We start from the raw sequence: 8,752 nt of genomic DNA on the forward strand, positions 1-8,752 counted from the left end.
GGAGCCATGTGCTATCAGTTGGAGACAGTCCTGACCAGAAAAATGCAACATCTATACATATTTCAGTGGTTAGAAAGAAGAGCTGTAGAAATACTAACGCACAGAGGTTGATTTTCTTTCTTGCTCTCCTTAACTCTAAGGACTTTTTCACACGACCAAGTCTGATTCGTGGAAAAAGGTATATGATATATGGGATGTTCAGTAAAAAGAGTGCTTTTTTTTTTTTAACCGATCATTACCCTTTGTAAACAATCCACCGATTATCTGACAAACTAGCAGGTACATTTCAACTGTGAGAGATGGAATTAGAAAAAAAAAAAATCTGAAAATAACATTATATGATTTTTTTTAAAATAATTAATTTGCATTTTATTGCATGAAATAAGTATTTAATCACCTTCCAACTAGCAAGATTTCTGGCTCTCATAGACACTCTCCAACCTCTAGACCATAGCCAAGACTAAAGAGCTGGCACACCAGGGACAAAATTGTAGACCTGCACAAGGCTGGGATGGGCTACAGGACAATAGGTAAGCAGCTTGGTGAGGAGGCCATAACTGGTTATGCAATTATTAGAAAATGGAAGAGGGGGTGCGGCCTAGTCATCGATGGAGTAGGATGTGTGCTGGCTGAGCTCCTACTCCACCTGCTTGAAATTTGGACCTCCCGCTTCACTCACCTGCTCCATGGGGAGAAAATCCACCCGATCTGCCTCTCCTGCTCCTCCTGCCTCTGTCGGCCACTCCTGTCACGGCCACGCTGTCGATGTTCCTCCACTCCGGCTTGTCCGCTACAAGGCCTAACATGCGGTGGCGGCCATCTTGCCTGGCAGAGCCGCCTGCCTTATCAGCTCCTGCTACAGCGGACCCTCTGTCCTCCCCCCTGGACGTGGTATTACACTGCTCCCCTCCGCCAGCAGCATCATCCTTTGTGGACCCTGCAGGTTCCTTGGGCCTCCCAGCTATGGTTTCCGCTCCTCCACAGGTACTGGACACGGGGAAAGTGGGCCCTGCTACCCCTCCCCTACTCCCCCAGCATGTCTCCTCCAATGCGGGCTACGTGCCTGCTGTGCAGACTGTCTCCATGGGCTCCCTTCCTCCCCAGGCTCCTGATGACAGCCTTGTGCCTCTGGGAGATTCCTCCACCCAGCTCTCCCAGGCCTCCATCTCGGGGCACTCTCCTGCTGCCTCCATGTCTTTTACTGCTACTGAAGCTGATTTAGGGGGGAACCCACCCCTGTCTCCTTTTGCGGCCCACACTCAGGAATCCCCTCCTCCGCAGTTGCAATCACTCCTGGATTGATTTTCTGGCTCGTCTGCCCTCCAAAGAGGATCTAGACGCCATGGTTGCTAAAGTCACTGATGCTTGCCGCATGGAAATACGCACCGAAATTTCTGCTCTGAGACAGGACTTTCAGCATATTGCTCAGAGGGTTGATACCCTGGAGGATGATCACGAACAGACCCGCTCGTATATTTCTTAGCTGCAGGACACTGTTCTACGTCAATCCCAAGTGGTCAGTGACATGCAACGCCACCTAGAGGACCTGGACAACCGTGGTAGGCGTAACAATATAAGAGTTAAGGGTCTGAAGCTACGCAGGAGGAGGATCTCCACGTCACTTTGGAAGCTATACAGGAGCCCCCCGTCTCATAAGATCAAACTGGACCGGGCCCATAGGGCCCTCCGCCCAAAAGGCTCTGGCCCCATGCCGCGATATGTGGTATGCTGTGTGTATGATTTCGCATTGAAAGAATCTATCCTGGCTAAGGCCCAGAGACTTAAGAACATAGACTTTGATGGGGCTAAGATTCAGCTTTACCAAGATCTTTCACTGATCACTCTTCAGAAATGGAGACACCTCAGGTCTCTGCTGCAGCTCCTCTGAGATCGTCAGATCCCGTACCGCTGGGGTTTCCCCTTTGCTCTGACTGCCAGACATGGAGGTCGTACTGCCACACTTAGAGTCTATGCTGACCTCGAAGCTTTCTGCTCCGCTCCGGATTTGCCTTCCTGGGAGATCTCGTCCCCACCTCCTCCCTCAGTCTGGACTGTCCAGAAACCTAAGCGGCGTTAGCTGCCCTCTCATACTGCCTCTCTCAGGAGACCGAGACTGGACCCTTCTACTTCCTGAAGAACACTATGCTGATTCCCTTCTTCGTCCTCATTGAAGTTGAACTGCTGTCCTTGATTTTCCTCATGTTCCTGTTGGTTTTTGTGTCTCCTGTTTTCTTCCCCATAGGTCCCACGATTTTTCTGACTGTTGGTTTTATATTTGCAGGTTGGGTAGGCTCGCACCTCCCCATATATTATTTTCCTCTTCAGATACTATTGGACCACCCACTGGTGGCTCCGTCATGTCTCCCCTCGCTCCCACACCTGAAGGGGCCAAGTCCGGCTGTGGTCCCCTGTTGTGGGCCCACGTGGTGCTGTTGTCGGCACCCACATGGACGTTGATTTTTTGCCCCTGGCCAGGGGACTTGGCCCTGGCTGGTCACCATTGTTTCCTTTTGAATTTTGTTTGCCAGTTTATTGCTTGCTTTTATTTGTGTTTTTGTCTGTTCTTCCCTTGTGTGTCCTCCCCTCCCCTTCTCTTCCCTCTACCTGTCTCTTCTAGGTCTCTGGTCTACCGACTGCCATCCGTGATGCCCTTTTGGAGTCTTGCTTCTGCCAGTGTGTCTCCTTGGTAGGTGAGTGCACTTTCAATCTGCTGCTGTCCCTTTACTTTGGACTCCCATGGTTAGATGTGTGACAATTTATGGAAAGGGCCTGGGCTCTGACACCAAGTGGCGTCTAGTACTTAGAGAACTTCGTTCTCTCCATGGTGATGTTGCGTTCCTCCAGGAAACCCACTTTGACCATACGGGATCTTTCAATTTTGCTAAACACTACTTCCCCACTGCCTTTTCTGCTTTCCACAACCGTTATAGGGCGGGGGTCGCCATCCTCCTTTCCCATACATGCCCGATTTCAATTACGGCCTCCCACCTCGACCCCGGGGGTCGCTATGTCATTCTGGAAGACCTCCTCCATGGCGCCCCTATAGTCTTATGTAACCTTTACGCCCCCAACTCAGCCCACCTTCCCTTTCTGCGTAGGATGTTCTCATGCTTGCGTTCTCTTTTGTCAACGGCCTGGCTGATTGGTGGCGATTTCAACTTGGTCTTCTCTGAGCGGGCAGACTGCCTTTCTGTCCCCTAGACTCCTCCACCGCGGCATCAGGTTCAACTCGCTATGGACTTCTGTCGTCTGATCTTCTCCCACTCGCTTTTTGACCTCTAGCGTGTAGATAATCCCACGGCTCGCTCCTTCTCTTTCTTTTCCCACCCTCATAACACTCACATGCGGATTGACTATTTTTTCGGCAACGCCCAGACACTCCGCCTGCTCACAGACTTTGATATCTGTCCTCTGTCCTGGTCGGATAACGCTCCGGTGGTTGTGACCCTTTCCTCGGCTCCTCGTGTGGTCCATCGGTGTCACTGGCGCCTCAACGAAACGCTCCTTAAGTCCCAGTCTTCGCTTCCTGTACTGCTCTCCCATCTGACTATTTTCAGGACAATTTTGGTTCGGTGGACTCCTCCCCCCATATCACTCTCCCTAATCTTATGCGTTTACTCAACACTTTTAGAAATTTCTCGGGATATAAGGTGAACCCTTCTAAGACTGAGGCTCTTCCCCTCCATATCCCAGCGTTTTACCTCGCACTACTCCAAGCTAATTTCGATTTTCAGTGGCACTCTTCCTCCATCCACTACCTGGGGGTCCAAATTACCTCCTCCTATTCCACCATCTATTCGGCAAACTACCCACGCCTATTTAGTGACCTTAGATCCCTCCTTGATAAGTGGCAAACCCTCCCCATATCCTTATTAGGTAGGATTGGTGCAGTTAAGATGACCCTCATCCCAAAACTTCTATACTACTTTGAGACTCTCCTCATCGCGGTTCTGCGTGCTGAACTTCGTGGCTTACAGAATGCCATCTTCCATTTCATCTGGCAGGCTAAGCGTCACCGTATACCAGTTCGGTTGTCCTTGCAGCTAGGGAATGTGGGGGTCTGGCTGCCCAGAACTTGCTGCATTACTATTGGGCTTCCCACCTGTATTGTATTCCAATTTGAGCTGCTGCGCCGGCTTACACCAGGTGGGTAGAGATTGAAAAGCTCTGGTTAGCCACCATGCATCCCAATGCTTTTCTCTGGGTAGTCTCTCCCCCTCCGTTCCCCCCTCTCCTTACTTATTGGGCCCCATTCGCTTTACCTGCTCCATCTGGTCGGCTTGTAAAACTCGGTTTTCTCTAATGTCCCCACAATCGACGATGGTCTCCGTCCTTTACAACCCCCTCCTGCCCCCTAGCTTGTCCTCCGATATGGTCAAGGTGTGGTCCAGAGTGGGCTTATTCCGCATTCTTCCTAGGTCTGAATGGCTCCACTATGCTCAGGTTGCTCACTTCGTCCGTTCTCTCCATGGATCTTCCAAAGTCTGTCTCCCCACAGCATTTGAGAGAATCTGCCGCGCAGGTACCTCTACCAGGGGCTTCATCTCATCTGTATATCAGATTCTCTCTAGCCAAGCGCTTGGCTCTCCCATCCGACATCGATATATGACTAAATGAGAGGAGGGGCTGGGTGTGTCTATTTCCCAGGGACAGTGGTAGATGGTTTGGTCGTGAGCTCAGAAATCTTCCCAGTGCGTAACCTTTAGGGAAACACAATTTAAACTTTTGATGCACTGATACAACACACCGGCCCTCCTTCATACTTTGAACCCTGCCCTTCCTATGCAGTGTTGGCGTTGTAACGCTGCTGTAGGTACCCTGTATCACATATTTTGGACTTGCCCCCTTATACTTGGTTTCTGGCAGGAAGTCAGAACATTAACTGACTCCCTTTTCCTACAATGAGTCCCCTTAGACCCCCTTACGTATATCTTGAACCTCCCTCCCAGGCATCTCGGCAGTAAGACTACCAGATTGTTTCTTCACCTCTGCACGGCCGCTAAGACCCTTATTGCAAAGCATTGGAAGATCTCCGCCCCCCCCCCCCCTTCCCCCTCTGCCACAGAACTCTTGGCCTGCATTAAGGATGTGCGGAGCCTAGAATCCCTGACAGCCAGCCTCAGCAATACTTTAGACGCTTTCAACTCCGTCTGGTTTCCTTGGGATGCTTATTGTGCCATTCGAGGCCTCTGCCATTCGAGGCCTGTGACCTAGTACCCAACTCCTCAGCTTCCCCCCTCTTCCCTGCTCCCTTCCCTTCTTCCTTGTCTCTATGTGTCTGTCCCCCCTTCGTACTTTTGTTTTTTCAATGCACCTTCCTACTGTGACTTATTGCATTGTTTTATACTGCGGGACTGGCAATGTTACCTGTTCTCTATCGTTGTTACATGTTTTTCTCCAATGTTCTTTTATTTGTTATGCTAAAAATTTCAATAAAAATTACAGTTGAAAAAGCAAATGGAAGAAACATAAGATGACTCTCAGTTTTCCTCGGTCTGGGGCTCCATGCAAGATCTCACTTTGTGGGGTAAGGATGATTCTGACAAAGGTCAGGAATTGGCCCAGAACTTCATGGGAGGACCTGGTCAATGACACGAAGAGATCTGAGACCACAGTTTCCTAGATTACCGTTAGTAACATACTACGCCATCATGGATTAAAATCCTGCAAGTGCATGCAAGGTTCCCCTGGTCACATCAGCACATTTCCAGGCCTGTTTGAAGTTAGCCAATGACCATCTGGAGGAAACATGGGAGAAGGTCATGCGGTCAGACCAAAAAAGAACTTTTTGGTATCAACTCCACTCGCCGTATTTGAAGGAAGAAGAAGTATGAAAAACACCATCCCAACCATGAAGCATGGCAGTGGAAACATCATACTTTGGGGGTGCTTACCTGCAAAGGGGACAGGACTATGCCACCGTATCAAAGGGAGGATGGAACCATATATCGCAAGATTTTGGCCAAACACCACCTTCCCTCAGTAAGCGCATTGAAGGTGGGTCACGGCTGGGTCTTCCAGCAACACAATGAGGTCAATACACAGTAAACCAGCTATACACAGAGATTACACCTTTGTATGAACTATCTAGGCTAGGAATTTAGGATCTTAGGCGCCGGAGTGAGGACTGAGCTAAATTTATAGAAAAGAGCAGCCAGGAATAACTGGTACATGTGCTGGCTCTTTAAGAAAACAGAAGAGTCGGTGTACTTTCTGCACACTTCAGACGCTGACATAGAGATGGACAAGAATGTACATGGTAATGTAACAATAAAGGCATTATTTACTGTTAACACAAACATCATGCACACACTGCTTTCACAGTACAAAATAATGCATGCGGTGATGTCATAATGCAATGACAATACATAAGATGATGTCACACTAGAAGGATAATTGAGTGAAATTACAGCACAGAATTTGCGCATTGTGTGTTAAAAGCAAAATGCAGACTGATATCACAGCATTTAGATAATGCACAGTACATGGATAATCTACTCTGTGAAGTGATAGCAGATAAATAATGCAAACACTGATCTCAGTATGCATAAAATGCACTAACTTATGCCAGAGTACAAGAATAATGGATGCAAAATATCCTAACATACTATACACCTTGCCTCTAAGCAGTTTTTATGCCTGATTGATAAAACGTCAAATGCGAATATATATTAATATCTACCCTAAAAGGCTGCTATTAATACACTTTATTCAACAACAATAAGCCCCTAAATAATGTGTATAAATGGAAAAAAAAAAAAAAAGTAATAGCCAATTCGTTATGTGGTTAATATAGTCTTTGTTAAACCAGAGAAATATTTGCTTGCTATATTCGTTTTCAGGAGCAGAACAAGTAACTATAGGACCCCATAGCAAAACTTGTAACAGGGCACCACTCTACTATGACCACCTTAAAGGGAGTTTATGACATCCCCAACCCCCCAACCATATTCAACTCCTACCACCATGTTACAGAGCACAATACTGTTATTTTTATCACTTTTGTAGATTTGAAGAAGAACAATTTAAAGTCTTATGCAAATGAGGCAGTTGGTGCTCTCTGTACCACCCTGTGCTGTAGGAGTTGATCCTCCCACTGCTATTACATCACTCATCCTACTTGAGGGGCTGAAAGCCCGCCTCCAGTGCACTAACTGCCTCATTTGCATATCACTTCAAAGTTGTTTTTCTCCAACTCTACAAATGTGACATACATAACAGAAGTATGTTGCGTCACAGTGTAATGTTCTCTGTAACGTGGTGATGACAGTCAAATATGCTTAGGGGAAGTGGCAGACTCCCACTAGGCAACAAGTCTCCTTTATACATTGTGGTAATGCAAATAGTGATATTACAATGCAGATAATGTACACATTCATATCACAGTACAAGGAAAATGCACATAGTGATGTCACAGTATCTGGATAATACGCACAATGATATCACATGATTGAGATAAAGCACGCAGTGATGTCACAGTACAGATATAATAAATGCTGGTATGTTATAGTACTGAGAAAATTCCCACTATGACATCACAGCACAGGGCTAATGCACACACTATGTCATCATAACATCGATAGACAGTAATTATAATGTCCTAGCAAAGTAATGGAGACCAATTCAAATTTTCCACATCCCCTTCCATAGTTATCACTAATTGTTCCCTAAGTCTCAGAGATAATGGGCCCCCTTAGTTGCAGGGCCCCATAGCAGCTGCTATGTCTGCTCACATGGTTGTTATAGCCATGTTTTTTTTGAGTAAGAAATTTAAGGCTAGATCACTTGGCCCTTGACATACACTATCCACCAATAAGTATTTGGACACCCATGCAAATGAAGATATCTGTGGTCGTGATGTATGTCATGCCTTCCGCCGTTAAATAGTAAACAGCATTGACATTAGTGCATTGGCAATAGTCACATGCAAGATGCCACGAAGTGCAGAGTTGTCCAATTTCGAGAAAAGGGGTAATTGTGGGGTATCACAGAAATGGTCAATCCTTAAGGGACATAGCAAGCGAACTGAATTACCCAAAATCAACAGTGGCCTACGTGGTTACGAAGTGGAAGGTGAATGGTGATTGTCAAAATGTGCCCCGAGTCAACAGATTCCCGAAACTGGGAGATAGAGACCGACAAGTGCTGGCCAGAGAAACCGCACCCAACCGATGGCTCTCATACACCAGGAGTTTCACCAGGCATCTGGCAGTATTGTGTCGATCAATACCATCCGTAAGGAAGCATCTGCTGGGTTCTACCAACTATTGAATAGGAATAAATGTTGTTTTTCTATTCTACCACAGGTGTCCAAATACTTATTGGTAGACAGTGTACTAGCTGTATCATGGGTGTGGAAACTTGCAAGTCACAGTGCATTGTTACACTCAGCCTTTGGCTGCACAATGTGTGTCACTACATGAAGATTTTCTATAGCGCTGCTCATTGATTTTAGCTATCAAGCTGTCCAAAGCAATACATAAGGCTGCATACAGCTGTCATCTCATAGTTACAAATGAATCAGAAACCCTACATTCACACAACCGAGTTTCACCCGGGAAATTTAGTCCATATGTGTGCTGGATTATCTCTCCCTTCTCCCCCCTGAACATGCTGGGAGAGGGATTCTTAGCATTATAGTTATCTATCATGCTAGGAGTCCATTGCTCTGCGCTACATACTGTCCTGTACCAATTATAGTACCACACAGTATGTTGCTGGGAGGTGGTAACTCCTAGAAGCACAGATAATT

The sequence above is a fragment of the Leptodactylus fuscus genome, chromosome 1 (assembly GCF_031893055.1).
Source record: "Leptodactylus fuscus isolate aLepFus1 chromosome 1, aLepFus1.hap2, whole genome shotgun sequence".
In the NCBI taxonomy this organism is placed as follows: Eukaryota; Metazoa; Chordata; class Amphibia; order Anura; family Leptodactylidae; genus Leptodactylus; species Leptodactylus fuscus.